Genomic DNA, 15,239 nt, shown 5'->3' with positions numbered 1-15,239 from the left:
AGTAACCTATGGAGGGAGTAACGATGAATCTCTTAAGATACACAACGAGTGACATATCGCTTCTGGCAGACTGGCCACAGTAAGAATAAGTGGCAGACTGGGTGAGCAATTGGGACGAGTAACTATGACTCTCTTAAGGTAGCCAATGCCTCGTTACTAGGGGTTTGGATTAAGAAATCTCGAATAACCCCTAGGAGGAGAAACGATGACACTTTTATGATACACAACTAGTGAATTATAGTTTCTGGCAGACAAAAACTACACAAAAAGTAGTAGACTGTGTGAGCAACTGGGAGGAAGAAGTATTGCACTATTAAGATAGCGACTTTTTTGTCACGAGAGGTATTGAATCAGAGAATACCAGTAACCTATGGAAGGAGTAACGATGAATCTCTTAAGATACACAACAAGTGACATATCGCTTCTGGCAGACTGGCCACAGTAAGAATAAGTGGCAGACTGGGTGAGCAATTGGGACGAGTAACTATGACTCTCTTAAGGTAGCCAATGCCTCGTCACTAGGGGTTTGGATTAAGAAACCTCGAATAACCCCTAGGAGGAGAAACGATGACTCTTTTATGATACACAACTAGTGACATATCGCTTCTGGCAGACTGGCAAGTACACAAAAAGTAGTAAACTGTGTGAGCAACTGGGAGGAAGAAGTATTGCACTATTAAGATAGCGAATTTTTCGTCACGAGAGGTATTGTATCAGAGAATACCAGTAACCTATGGAAGGAGTAACGATGAATTTCTTAAGATACACAACGAGTGACATATCGCTTCTGGCAGACTGGCCACAGTAAGAAAAAGTGGCAGACTGGGTGAGCAATGGGGACGAGTAACTATGACTCCCTTAAGGTAGCCAATGCCTCGTTACTAGGAGTTTGGATTAAGAAGTCTCGAATAACCCCTAGGAGGAGAAACGATGACTTTTTTATGATACACAACTAGTGACATATCGCTTCTGGCAGACTGGCAAGTACACAAAAAGTAGGAAACAGTGTGAGCAACTGGGTGGAAGAAGTATGGCACTATTAAGAAAGCCAATGTTTCGTCACGAGAGGTATTGAATCAGAGAATACGAGTAACCTATGGAGGGAGTAACGATGAATCTCTTAAGATACACAACGAGTGACATATCGCTTCTGGCAGACTGGCCACAGTAAGAATAAGTGGCAGACTGGGTGAGCAATTGGGACGAGTAACTATGACTCTCTTAAGGTAGCCAATGCCTCGTTACTAGGGGTTTGGATTAAGAAATCTCGAATAACCCCTAGGAGGAGAAACGATGACACTTTTATGATACACAACTAGTGAATTATAGTTTCTGGCAGACAAAAACTACACAAAAAGTAGTAGACTGTGTGAGCAACTGGGAGGAAGAAGTATTGCACTATTAAGATAGCGACTTTTTCGTCACGAGAGGTATTGAATCAGAGAATACCAGTAACCTATGGAAGGAGTAACGATGAATCTCTTAAGATACACAACAAGTGACATATCGCTTCTGGCAGACTGGCCACAGTAAGAATAAGTGGCAGACTGGGTGAGCAATTGGGACGAGTAACTATGACTCTCTTAAGGTAGCCAATGCCTCGTCACTAGGGGTTTGGATTAAGAAACCTCGAATAACCCCTAGGAGGAGAAACGATGACTCTTTTATGATACACAACTAGTGACATATCGCTTCTGGCAGACTGGCAAGTACACAAAAAGTAGTAAACTGTGTGAGCAACTGGGAGGAAGAAGTATTGCACTATTAAGATAGCGAATTTTTCGTCACGAGAGGTATTGTATCAGAGAATACCAGTAACCTATGGAAGGAGTAACGATGAATTTCTTAAGATACACAACGAGTGACATATCGCTTCTGGCAAACTGGCCACAGTAAGAAAAAGTGGCAGACTGGGTGAGCAATGGGGACGAGTAACTATGACTCCCTTAAGGTAGCCAATGCCTCGTTACTAGGAGTTTGGATTAAGAAATCTCGAATAACCCCTAGGAGGAGAAACGATGACTCTTTTATGATACACAACTAGTGACATATCGCTTCTGGCAGACTGGCAAGTACACAAAAAGTAGGAAACAGTGTGAGCAACTGGGTGGAAGAAGTATGGCACTATTAAGAAAGCCTATGTTTCGTCACGAGAGGTATTGAATCAGAGAATACGAGTAACCTATGGAGGGAGTAACGATGAATCTCTTAAGATACACAACGAGTGACATATCGCTTCTGGCAGACTGGCCACAGTAAGAATAAGTGGCAGACTGGGTGAGCAATTGGGACGAGTAACTATGACTCTCTTAAGGTAGCCAATGCCTCGTTACTAGGGGTTTGGATTAAGAAATCTCGAATAACCCCTAGGAGGAGAAACGATGACACTTTTATGATACACAACTAGTGAATTATAGTTTCTGGCAGACAAAAACTACACAAAAAGTAGTAGACTGTGTGAGCAACTGGGAGGAAGAAGTATTGCACTATTAAGATAGCGAGTTTTTCGTCACGAGAGGTATTGAATCAGAGAATACCAGTAACCTATGGAAGGAGTAACGATGAATCTCTTAAGATACACAACAAGTGACATATCGCTTCTGGCAGAATGGCCACAGTAAGAATAAGTGGCAGACTGCGTGAGCAATTGGGACGAGTAACTATGACTCTCTTAAGGTAGCCAATGCCTCGTCACTAGGGGTTTGGATTAAGAAACCTCGAATAACCCCTAGGAGGAGAAACGATGACTCTTTTATGATACACAACTAGTGACATATCGCTTCTGGCAGACTGGCAAGTACACAAAAAGTAGGAAACAGTGTGAGCAACTGGGTGGAAGAAGTATGGCACTATTAAGAAAGCCAATGTTTCGTCACGAGAGGTATTGAATCAGAGAATACGAGTAACCTATGGAGGGAGTAACGATGAATCTCTTAAGATACACAACGAGTGACATATCGCTTCTGGCAGACTGGCCACAGTAAGAATAAGTGGCAGACTGGGTGAGCAATTGGGACGAGTAACTATGACTCTCTTAAGGTAGCCAATGCCTCGTTACTAGGGGTTTGGATTAAGAAATCTCGAATAACCCCTAGGAGGAGAAACGATGACACTTTTATGATACACAACTAGTGAATTATAGTTTCTGACAGACAAAAACTACACAAAAAGTAGTAGACTGTGTGAGCAACTGGGAGGAAGAAGTATTGCACTATTAAGATAGCGACTTTTTCGTCACGAGACGTATTGCATCAGAGAATAACACTAACCTATGGAAGGAGTAACGATGAATCTCTTAAGATACACAACGAGTGACATATCGCTTCTGGCAGACTGGCCACAGTAAGAAAAAGTGGCAGACTGGGTGAGCAATGGGGACGAGTAACTATGACTCTCTTAAGGTAGCCAATGCCTCGTTACTAGGGGTTTGGATTAAGAAATCTCGAATAACCCCTAGGAGGAGAAACGATGACTCTTTTATGATACACAACTAGTGACATATCGCTTCTGGCAGACTGGCAAGTACACAAAAAGTAGGAAACAGTGTGAGCAACTGGGTGGAAGAAGTATGGCACTATTAAGAAAGCCAATGTTTCGTCACGAGAGGTATTGAATCAGAGAATACGAGTAACCTATGGAGGGAGTAACGATGAATCTATTAAGACACACAACGAGTGACATATCGGTTCTGGCAGACTGGCCACAGTAAGAATAAGTGGCAGACTGATTGAGCAATAGGGACGAGTAACTATGACTCTCTTAAGGTAGCCAATGCCTCGTTACTAGGGGTTTGGATTAAGAAATCTCGAATAACCAGTAGGAGGAGAAACGATGACACTTTTATGATACACAACTAGTGAATTATAGTATCTGGCAGACAAAAACTACACAAAAAGTAGTAGACTGTGTGAGCAACTGGGAGGAAGAAGTATTGCACTATTAAGATAGCGACTTTTTCGTCACGAGAGGTATTGAATCAGAGAATACCAGTAACCTATTGAAGGAGTAACGATGAATCTCTTAAGATGCACAACAAGTGACATATCTCTTCTGGCAGACTGGCCACAGTAAGATAAAGTGGCAGACTGGGTGAGCAAGTGGGACGAGTAACTATGACTCTCTTAAGGTAGCCAATGCCTCGTTACTAGGGGTTTGGATTAAGAAATCTCGAATAACCCCTAGGAGGAGAAACGATGACACTTTTATGATACACAACTAGTGACATATCGCTTCTGGCAGACTGGCAAGTACACAAAAAGTAGTAAACTGTGCGAGCAACTGGGAGGAAGAAGTATTGCACTATTAAGATAGCGACTTTTTCGTCACGAGAGGTATTGAATCAGAGAATACCAGTAACCTATGGAAGGAGTAACGATGAATCTCTTAAGATACACAACAAGTGACATATCGCTTCTGGCAGACTGGCCACAGTAAGAATAAGTGGCAGACTGGGTGAGCAATTGGGACGAGTAACTATGACTCTCTTAAGGTAGCCAATGCCTCGTCACTAGGGGTTTGGATTAAGAAACCTCGAATAACCCCTAGGAGGAGAAACGATGACTCTTTTATGATACACAACTAGTGACATATCGCTTCTGGCAGACTGGCAAGTACACAAAAAGTAGTAAACTGTGTGAGCAACTGGGAGGAAGAAGTATTGCACTATTAAGATAGCGAATTTTTCGTCACGAGAGGTATTGTATCAGAGAATACCAGTAACCTATGGAAGGAGTAACGATGAATTTCTTAAGATACACAACGAGTGACATATCGCTTCTGGCAGACTGGCCACAGTAAGAAAAAGTGGCAGACTGGGTGAGCAATGGGGACGAGTAACTATGACTCCCTTAAGGTAGCCAATGCCTCGTTACTAGGAGTTTGGATTAAGAAGTCTCGAATAACCCCTAGGAGGAGAAACGATGACTTTTTTATGATACACAACTAGTGACATATCGCTTCTGGCAGACTGGCAAGTACACAAAAAGTAGGAAACAGTGTGAGCAACTGGGTGGAAGAAGTATGGCACTATTAAGAAAGCCAATGTTTCGTCACGAGAGGTATTGAATCAGAGAATACGAGTAACCTATGGAGGGAGTAACGATGAATCTCTTAAGATACACAACGAGTGACATATCGCTTCTGGCAGACTGGCCACAGTAAGAATAAGTGGCAGACTGGGTGAGCAATTGGGACGAGTAACTATGACTCTCTTAAGGTAGCCAATGCCTCGTTACTAGGGGTTTGGATTAAGAAATCTCGAATAACCCCTAGGAGGAGAAACGATGACACTTTTATGATACACAACTAGTGAATTATAGTTTCTGGCAGACAAAAACTACACAAAAAGTAGTAGACTGTGTGAGCAACTGGGAGGAAGAAGTATTGCACTATTAAGATAGCGACTTTTTCGTCACGAGAGGTATTGAATCAGAGAATACCAGTAACCTATGGAAGGAGTAACGATGAATCTCTTAAGATACACAACAAGTGACATATCGCTTCTGGCAGACTGGCCACAGTAAGAATAAGTGGCAGACTGGGTGAGCAATTGGGACGAGTAACTATGACTCTCTTAAGGTAGCCAATGCCTCGTCACTAGGGGTTTGGATTAAGAAACCTCGAATAACCCCTAGGAGGAGAAACGATGACTCTTTTATGATACACAACTAGTGACATATCGCTTCTGGCAGACTGGCAAGTACACAAAAAGTAGTAAACTGTGTGAGCAACTGGGAGGAAGAAGTATTGCACTATTAAGATAGCGAATTTTTCGTCACGAGAGGTATTGTATCAGAGAATACCAGTAACCTATGGAAGGAGTAACGATGAATTTCTTAAGATACACAACGAGTGACATATCGCTTCTGGCAGACTGGCCACAGTAAGAAAAAGTGGCAGACTGGGTGAGCAATGGGGACGAGTAACTATGACTCCCTTAAGGTAGCCAATGCCTCGTTACTAGGAGTTTGGATTAAGAAGTCTCGAATAACCCCTAGGAGGAGAAACGATGACTTTTTTATGATACACAACTAGTGACATATCGCTTCTGGCAGACTGGCAAGTACACAAAAAGTAGGAAACAGTGTGAGCAACTGGGTGGAAGAAGTATGGCACTATTAAGAAAGCCAATGTTTCGTCACGAGAGGTATTGAATCAGAGAATACGAGTAACCTATGGAGGGAGTAACGATGAATCTCTTAAGATACACAACGAGTGACATATCGCTTCTGGCAGACTGGCCACAGTAAGAATAAGTGGCAGACTGGGTGAGCAATTGGGACGAGTAACTATGACTCTCTTAAGGTAGCCAATGCCTCGTTACTAGGGGTTTGGATTAAGAAATCTCGAATAACCCCTAGGAGGAGAAACGATGACACTTTTATGATACACAACTAGTGAATTATAGTTTCTGGCAGACAAAAACTACACAAAAAGTAGTAGACTGTGTGAGCAACTGGGAGGAAGAAGTATTGCACTATTAAGATAGCGACTTTTTCGTCACGAGAGGTATTGAATCAGAGAATACCAGTAACCTATGGAAGGAGTAACGATGAATCTCTTAAGATACACAACAAGTGACATATCGCTTCTGGCAGACTGGCCACAGTAAGAATAAGTGGCAGACTGGGTGAGCAATTGGGACGAGTAACTATGACTCTCTTAAGGTAGCCAATGCCTCGTCACTAGGGGTTTGGATTAAGAAACCTCGAATAACCCCTAGGAGGAGAAACGATGACTCTTTTATGATACACAACTAGTGACATATCGCTTCTGGCAGACTGGCAAGTACACAAAAAGTAGTAAACTGTGTGAGCAACTGGGAGGAAGAAGTATTGCACTATTAAGATAGCGAATTTTTCGTCACGAGAGGTATTGTATCAGAGAATACCAGTAACCTATGGAAGGAGTAACGATGAATTTCTTAAGATACACAACGAGTGACATATCGCTTCTGGCAGACTGGCCACAGTAAGAAAAAGTGGCAGACTGGGTGAGCAATGGGGACGAGTAACTATGACTCCCTTAAGGTAGCCAATGCCTCGTTACTAGGAGTTTGGATTAAGAAATCTCGAATAACCCCTAGGAGGAGAAACGATGACTCTTTTATGATACACAACTAGTGACATATGGCTTCTGGCAGACTGGCAAGTACACAAAAAGTAGGAAACAGTGTGAGCAACTGGGTGGAAGAAGTATGGCACTATTAAGAAAGCCTATGTTTCGTCACGAGAGGTATTGAATCAGAGAATACGAGTAACCTATGGAGGGAGTAACGATGAATCTCTTAAGATACACAACGAGTGACATATCGCTTCTGGCAGACTGGCCACAGTAAGAATAAGTGGCAGACTGGGTGAGCAATTGGGACGAGTAACTATGACTCTCTTAAGGTAGCCAATGCCTCGTTACTAGGGGTTTGGATTAAGAAATCTCGAATAACCCCTAGGAGGAGAAACGATGACACTTTTATGATACACAACTAGTGAATTATAGTTTCTGGCAGACAAAAACTACACAAAAAGTAGTAGACTGTGTGAGCAACTGGGAGGAAGAAGTATTGCACTATTAAGATAGCGAGTTTTTCGTCACGAGAGGTATTGAATCAGAGAATACCAGTAACCTATGGAAGGAGTAACGATGAATCTCTTAAGATACACAACAAGTGACATATCGCTTCTGGCAGAATGGCCACAGTAAGAATAAGTGGCAGACTGCGTGAGCAATTGGGACGAGTAACTATGACTCTCTTAAGGTAGCCAATGCCTCGTCACTAGGGGTTTGGATTAAGAAACCTCGAATAACCCCTAGGAGGAGAAACGATGACTCTTTTATGATACACAACTAGTGACATATCGCTTCTGGCAGACTGGCAAGTACACAAAAAGTAGGAAACAGTGTGAGCAACTGGGTGGAAGAAGTATGGCACTATTAAGAAAGCCAATGTTTCGTCACGAGAGGTATTGAATCAGAGAATACGAGTAACCTATGGAGGGAGTAACGATGAATCTCTTAAGATACACAACGAGTGACATATCGCTTCTGGCAGACTGGCCACAGTAAGAATAAGTGGCAGACTGGGTGAGCAATTGGGACGAGTAACTATGACTCTCTTAAGGTAGCCAATGCCTCGTTACTAGGGGTTTGGATTAAGAAATCTCGAATAACCCCTAGGAGGAGAAACGATGACACTTTTATGATACACAACTAGTGAATTATAGTTTCTGACAGACAAAAACTACACAAAAAGTAGTAGACTGTGTGAGCAACTGGGAGGAAGAAGTATTGCACTATTAAGATAGCGACTTTTTCGTCACGAGACGTATTGCATCAGAGAATAACAGTAACCTATGGAAGGAGTAACGATGAATCTCTTAAGATACACAACGAGTGACATATCGCTTCTGGCAGACTGGCCACAGTAAGAAAAAGTGGCAGACTGGGTGAGCAATGGGGACGAGTAACTATGACTCTCTTAAGGTAGCCAATGCCTCGTTACTAGGGGTTTGGATTAAGAAATCTCGAATAACCCCTAGGAGGAGAAACGATGACTCTTTTATGATACACAACTAGTGACATATCGCTTCTGGCAGACTGGCAAGTACACAAAAAGTAGGAAACAGTGTGAGCAACTGGGTGGAAGAAGTATGGCACTATTAAGAAAGCCAATGTTTCGTCACGAGAGGTATTGAATCAGAGAATACGAGTAACCTATGGAGGGAGTAACGATGAATCTATTAAGACACACAACGAGTGACATATCGGTTCTGGCAGACTGGCCACAGTAAGAATAAGTGGCAGACTGATTGAGCAATAGGGACGAGTAACTATGACTCTCTTAAGGTAGCCAATGCCTCGTTACTAGGGGTTTGGATTAAGAAATCTCGAATAACCAGTAGGAGGAGAAACGATGACACTTTTATGATACACAACTAGTGAATTATAGTATCTGGCAGACAAAAACTACACAAAAAGTAGTAGACTGTGTGAGCAACTGGGAGGAAGAAGTATTGCACTATTAAGATAGCGACTTTTTCGTCACGAGAGGTATTGAATCAGAGAATACCAGTAACCTATTGAAGGAGTAACGATGAATCTCTTAAGATGCACAACAAGTGACATATCTCTTCTGGCAGACTGGCCACAGTAAGATAAAGTGGCAGACTGGGTGAGCAAGTGGGACGAGTAACTATGACTCTCTTAAGGTAGCCAATGCCTCGTTACTAGGGGTTTGGATTAAGAAATCTCGAATAACCCCTAGGAGGAGAAACGATGACACTTTTATGATACACAACTAGTGACATATCGCTTCTGGCAGACTGGCAAGTACACAAAAAGTAGTAAACTGTGCGAGCAACTGGGAGGAAGAAGTATTGCACTATTAAGATAGCGACTTTTTCGTCACGAGAGGTATTGAATCAGAGAATACCAGTAACCTATGGAAGGAGTAACGATGAATCTCTTAAGATACACAACAAGTGACATATCGCTTCTGGCAGACTGGCCACAGTAAGAATAAGTGGCAGACTGGGTGAGCAATTGGGACGAGTAACTATGACTCTCTTAAGGTAGCCAATGCCTCGTCACTAGGTGTTTGGATTAAGAAACCTCGAATAACCCCTAGGAGGAGAAACGATGACTCTTTTATGATACACAACTAGTGACATATCGCTTCTGGCAGACTGGCAAGTACACAAAAAGTAGTAAACTGTGTGAGCAACTGGGAGGAAGAAGTATTGCACTATTAAGATAGCGAATTTTTCGTCACGAGAGGTATTGCATCAGAGAATACCAGTAACCTATGGAAGGAGTAACGATGAATTTCTTAAGATACACAACGAGTGACATATCGCTTCTGGCAGACTGGCCACAGTAAGAAAAAGTGGCAGACTGGGTGAGCAATGGGGACGAGTAAGTATGACTCTCTTAAGGTAGCCAATGCCTCGTTACTAGGGGTTTGGATTAAGAAATCTCGAATAACCCCTAGGAGGAGAAACGATGACACTTTTATGATACACAACTAGTGAATTATAGTTTCTGACAGACAAAAACTACACAAAAAGTAGTAGACTGTGTGAGCAACTGGGAGGAAGAAGTATTGCACTATTAAGATAGCGACTTTTTCGTCACGAGAGGTATTGTATCAGAGAATACCAGTAACCTATGGAAGGAGTAACGATGAATCTCTTAAGATACACAACAAGTGACATATCGCTTCTGGCAGACTGGCCACAGTAAGAATAAGTGGCAGACTGGGTGAGCAATTGGGACGAGTAACTATGACTCTCTTAAGGTAGCCAATGCCTCGTCACTAGGGGTTTGGATTAAGAAACCTCGAATAACCCCTAGGAGGAGAAACGATGACTCTTTTATGATACACAACTAGTGACATATCGCTTCTGGCAGACTGGCAAGTACACAAAAAGTAGTAAACTGTGTGAGCAACTGGGAGGAAGAAGTATTGCACTATTAAGATAGCGAATTTTTCGTCACGAGAGGTATTGCATCAGAGAATACCAGTAACCTATGGAAGGAGTAACGATGAATTTCTTAAGATACACAACAAGTGACATATCGCTTCTGGCAGACTGGCCACAGTAAGAAAAAGTGGCAGACTGGGTGAGCAATGGGGACGAGTAACTATGACTCCCTTAAGGTAGCCAATGCCTCGTTACTAGGAGTTTGGATTAAGAAATCTCGAATAACCCCTAGGAGGAGAAACGATGACTCTTTTATGATACACAACTAGTGACATATCGCTTCTGGCAGACTGGCAAGTACACAAAAAGTAGGAAACAGTGTGAGCAACTGGGTGGAAGAAGTATGGCACTATTAAGAAAGCCAATGTTTCGTCACGAGAGGTATTGAATCAGAGAATACGAGTAACCTATGGAGGGAGTAACGATGAATCTCTTAAGATACACAACGAGTGACATATCGCTTCTGGCAGACTGGCCACAGTAAGAATAAGTGGCAGACTGGGTGAGCAATTGGGACGAGTAACTATGACTCTCTTAAGGTAGCCAATGCCTCGTTACTAGGGGTTTGGATTAAGAAATCTCGAATAACCCCTAGGAGGAGAAACGATGACTCTTTTATGATACACAACTAGTGACATATCGCTTCTGGCAGACTGGCAAGTACACAAAAAGTAGTAAACTGTGTGAGCAACTGGGAGGAAGAAGTATTGCACTATTAAGATAGCGAATTTTTCGTCACGAGAGGTATTGTATCAGAGAATACCAGTAACCTATGGAAGGAGTAACGATGAATTTCTTAAGATACACAACGAGTGACATATCGCTTCTGGCAGACTGGCCACAGTAAGAAAAAGTGGCAGACTGGGTGAGCAATGGGGACGAGTAACTATGACTCCCTTAAGGTAGCCAATGCCTCGTTACTAGGAGTTTGGATTAAGAAATCTCGAATAACCCCTAGGAGGAGAAACGATGACTTTTTTATGATACACAACTAGTGACATATCGCTTCTGGCAGACTGGCAAGTACACAAAAAGTAGGAAACAGTGTGAGCAACTGGGTGGAAGAAGTATGGCACTATTAAGAAAGCCAATGTTTCGTCACGAGAGGTATTGAATCAGAGAATACGAGTAACCTATGGAGGGAGTAACGATGAATCTCTTAAGATACACAACGAGTGACATATCGCTTCTGGCAGACTGGCCACAGTAAGAATAAGTGGCAGACTGGGTGAGCAATTGGGACGAGTAACTATGACTCTCTTAAGGTAGCCAATGCCTCGTTACTAGGGGTTTGGATTAAGAAATCTCGAATAACCCCTAGGAGGAGAAACGATGACACTTTTATGATACACAACTAGTGAATTATAGTTTCTGGCAGACAAAAACTACACAAAAAGTAGTAGACTGTGTGAGCAACTGGGAGGAAGAAGTATTGCACTATTAAGATAGCGACTTTTTCGTCACGAGAGGTATTGAATCAGAGAATACCAGTAACCTATGGAAGGAGTAACGATGAATCTCTTAAGATACACAACAAGTGACATATCGCTTCTGGCAGACTGGCCACAGTAAGAATAAGTGGCAGACTGGGTGAGCAATTGGGACGAGTAACTATGACTCTCTTAAGGTAGCCAATGCCTCGTTACTAGGGGTTTGGATTAAGAAATCTCGAATAACCCCTAGGAGGAGAAACGATGACACTTTTATGATACACAACTAGTGACATATCGCTTCTGGCAGACTGGCAAGTACACAAAAAGTAGTAAACTGTGCGAGCAACTGGGAGGAAGAAGTATTGCACTATTAAGATAGCGACTTTTTCGTCACGAGAGGTATTGAATCAGAGAATACCAGTAACCTATGGAAGGAGTAACGATGAATCTCTTAAGATACACAACAAGTGACATATCGCTTCTGGCAGACTGGCCACAGTAAGAATAAGTGGCAGACTGGGTGAGCAATTGGGACGAGTAACTATGACTCTCTTAAGGTAGCCAATGCCTCGTCACTAGGGGTTTGGATTAAGAAACCTCAAATAACCCCTAGGAGGAGAAACGATGACTCTTTTATGATACACAACTAGTGACATATCGCTTCTGGCAGACTGGCAAGTACACAAGAAGTAGTAAACTGTGTGAGCAACTGGGAGGAAGAAGTATTGCACTATTAAGATAGCGAATTTTTCGTCTCGAGAGGTATTGCATCAGAGAATACCAGTAACCTATGGAAGGAGTAACGATGAATTTCTTAAGATACACAACGAGTGACATATCGCTTCTGGCAGACTGGCCACAGTAAGAAAAAGTGGCAGACTGGGTGAGCAATGGGGACGAGTAACTATGACTCCCTTAAGGTAGCCAATGCCTCGTTACTAGGAGTTTGGATTAAGAAATCTCGAATAACCCCTAGGAGGAGAAACGATGACTTTTTTATGATACACAACTAGTGACATATCGCTTCTGGCAGACTGGCAAGTACACAAAAAGTAGGAAACAGTGTGAGCAACTGGGTGGAAGAAGTATGGCACTATTAAGAAAGCCAATGTTTCGTCACGAGAGGTATTGAATCAGAGAATACGAGTAACCTATGGAGGGAGTAACGATGAATCTCTTAAGATACACAACGAGTGACATATCGCTTCTGGCAGACTGGCCACAGTAAGAATAAGTGGCAGACTGGGTGAGCAATTGGGACGAGTAACTATGACTCTCTTAAGGTAGCCAATGCCTCGTTACTAGGGGTTTGGATTAAGAAATCTCGAATAACCCCTAGGAGGAGAAACGATGACACTTTTATGATACACAACTAGTGAATTATAGTTTCTGACAGACAAAAACTACACAAAAAGTAGTAGACTGTGTGAGCAACTGGGAGGAAGAAGTATTGCACTATTAAGATAGCGACTTTTTCGTCACGAGAGGTATTGTATCAGAGAATACCAGTAACCTATGGAAGGAGTAACGATGAATCTCTTAAGATACACAACAAGTGACATATCGCTTCTGGCAGACTGGCCACAGTAAGAATAAGTGGCAGACTGGGTGAGCAATTGGGACGAGTAACTATGACTCTCTTAAGGTAGCCAATGCCTCGTCACTAGGGGTTTGGATTAAGAAACCTCGAATAACCCCTAGGAGGAGAAACGATGACTCTTTTATGATACACAACTAGTGACATATCGCTTCTGGCAGACTGGCAAGTACACAAAAAGTAGTAAACTGTGTGAGCAACTGGGAGGAAGAAGTATTGCACTATTAAGATAGCGAATTTTTCGTCACGAGAGGTATTGCATCAGAGAATACCAGTAACCTATGGAAGGAGTAACGATGAATTTCTTAAGATACACAACAAGTGACATATCGCTTCTGGCAGACTGGCCACAGTAAGAAAAAGTGGCAGACTGGGTGAGCAATGGGGACGAGTAACTATGACTCCCTTAAGGTAGCCAATGCCTCGTTACTAGGAGTTTGGATTAAGAAATCTCGAATAACCCCTAGGAGGAGAAACGATGACTCTTTTATGATACACAACTAGTGACATATCGCTTCTGGCAGACTGGCAAGTACACAAAAAGTAGGAAACAGTGTGAGCAACTGGGTGGAAGAAGTATGGCACTATTAAGAAAGCCAATGTTTCGTCACGAGAGGTATTGAATCAGAGAATACGAGTAACCTATGGAGGGAGTAACGATGAATCTCTTAAGATACACAACGAGTGACATATCGCTTCTGGCAGACTGGCCACAGTAAGAATAAGTGGCAGACTGGGTGAGCAATTGGGACGAGTAACTATGACTCTCTTAAGGTAGCCAATGCCTCGTTACTAGGGGTTTGGATTAAGAAATCTCGAATAACCCCTAGGAGGAGAAACGATGACACTTTTATGATACACAACTAGTGAATTATAGTTTCTGGCAGACAAAAACTACACAAAAAGTAGTAGACTGTGTGAGCAACTTTGAGAAAGAAGTATTGCACTATTAAGATAGCGACTTTTTCGTCACGAGAGGTATTGAATCAGAGAATACCAGTAACCTATGGAAGGAGTAACGATGAATCTCTTAAGATACACTACAAGTGACATATCGCTTCTGGCAGACTGGCCACAGTAAGAATAAGTGGCAGACTGGGTGAGCAATTGGGACGAGTAACTATGACTCTCTTAGGGTAGCCAATGCCTCGTCACTAGGGGTTTGGATTAAGAAACCTCGAATAACCCCTAGGAGGAGAAACGATGACTCTTTTATGATACACAACTAGTGACATATCGCTTCTGGCACACTGGCAAGTACACAAAAAGTAGGAAACAGTGTGAGCAACTGGGTGGAAGAAGTATGGCACTATTAAGAAAGCCAATGTTTCGTCACGAGAGGTATTGAATCAGAGAATACGAGTAACCTATGGAGGGAGTAACGATGAATCTCTTAAGATACACAACGAGTGACATATCGCTTCTGGCAGACTGGCCACAGTAAGAATAAGTGGCAGACTGGGTGAGCAATTGGGACGAGTAACTATGACTCTCTTAAGGTAGCCAATGCCTCGTTACTAGGGGTTTGGATTAAGAAATCTCGAATAACCCCTAGGAGGAGAAACGATGACACTTTTATGATACACAACTAGTGAATTATAGTTTCTGGCAGACAAAAACTACACAAAAAGTAGTAGACTGTGTGAGCAACTGGGAGGAAGAAGTATTGCACTATTAAGATAGCGACTTTTTCGTCACGAGAGGTATTGAATCAGAGAATACCAGTAACCT

The sequence above is a fragment of the Schistocerca gregaria genome, unplaced genomic scaffold (assembly GCF_023897955.1).
Source record: "Schistocerca gregaria isolate iqSchGreg1 unplaced genomic scaffold, iqSchGreg1.2 ptg000304l, whole genome shotgun sequence".
NCBI classification, from domain to species: Eukaryota; Metazoa; Arthropoda; class Insecta; order Orthoptera; family Acrididae; genus Schistocerca; species Schistocerca gregaria.
The sequence above is the reverse complement of the archived record's forward strand: the minus strand, read 5'-3'. Positions refer to the sequence as shown.